Raw genomic sequence first — 937 nt, 5'->3', positions numbered from 1 at the left:
CTCTGATAATAATGACTGGATACATTCTCTATCAGATCTGATGTTAGTATATTTTTGTATTTTCACACTGACCTCATCAAAGAAATCCTTTAAAAAGTCTGGCCAATTATTAAGTGACTACTTCCACAGGGTCATTTGAAAAATTGGACAATTGATGCCACTTTTAGAGCTTGTCAGAATTTTAAAGTTGGCATGAGATTTCATTCTACTTGAACTGAATGAGTTTGGATGAACTTTGATGTTAACAAGTATTTCACATTTGTGCAGATAGTAAGCCTGAAGTCAAGCACTGATGTTTGATTGGTTTGATTAGTTTCCTTTGTGCCTGAACCTCAATAGTCACTCCATTAAACACATATCACATGTTTGGATGTCTACCTAACATCAAAGCTTGTTCATCATATTAGTGAGCCATGTAGTCATAAGTAGTAATTTACAGTGTCCATATGCAAATAAATAACATCCAGAACATATACACTACATACTTCCAGTTCTTTAAAACAGATGGCTGGACTTCAGAAATGCTTTAGATTTTTTCTCTTTCAAGAAACAGCAGATCTCTTATTTGTTCAATGGAGTCTTTTTTTAGATGGCAGATGTTTTTTTTTCTACAATGGCAATACTCAAGTCACCAAGCCCATATAGTTAATTATATTCAACAATACATTATGCTCAAAGTCAAGAGCAGCTGGAACATGAAAAGCAGTTATTGCAGGACAAGCTAATATTCTTCGGTTTCATGGAAAGAAAATGAAGACACCACAGGGTATGAATCATGGGCACTCCCTGATCAGTTGCCCGTCGCTTACGTCGTTGAAGCTGTAGAGCCCAAGGTCTATATGTAGACCTTGGTAGAGCCTAGAGGTTGTTCGGCTTCCGTGGTAGGTGTTGAGCTATGATGATTAGATGAAACAGTTCTAAATACTTGTACAGAAAC

At 36.4% G+C, this 937-nt stretch overlaps 1 long non-coding RNA gene across 2 annotated transcripts in view; it reads right to left on the bottom strand.

Moving 5' to 3' along the window:
• LOC119586245 overlaps positions 1-937 on the bottom strand; it is a 9,801-nt gene that overhangs the window by 7,970 nt on the left and 894 nt on the right. Inside the window, exon 1 of one of the 2 annotated variants that reach the window (XR_005229939.1) lies at positions 810-937. The exons of the other annotated variant lie outside the window; for it this stretch is intronic. This is a non-coding gene — a long non-coding RNA (uncharacterized LOC119586245). The remainder of the gene's footprint in view (positions 1-809) is intronic. 2 annotated transcript variants of the gene reach the window in all.

This window comes from Penaeus monodon, chromosome 21 (assembly GCF_015228065.2).
Source record: "Penaeus monodon isolate SGIC_2016 chromosome 21, NSTDA_Pmon_1, whole genome shotgun sequence".
In the NCBI taxonomy this organism is placed as follows: domain Eukaryota; kingdom Metazoa; phylum Arthropoda; class Malacostraca; order Decapoda; family Penaeidae; genus Penaeus; species Penaeus monodon.
Note: the sequence above shows the minus strand (reverse complement) of the source record. Positions and strands in the feature narration are given on the sequence as shown.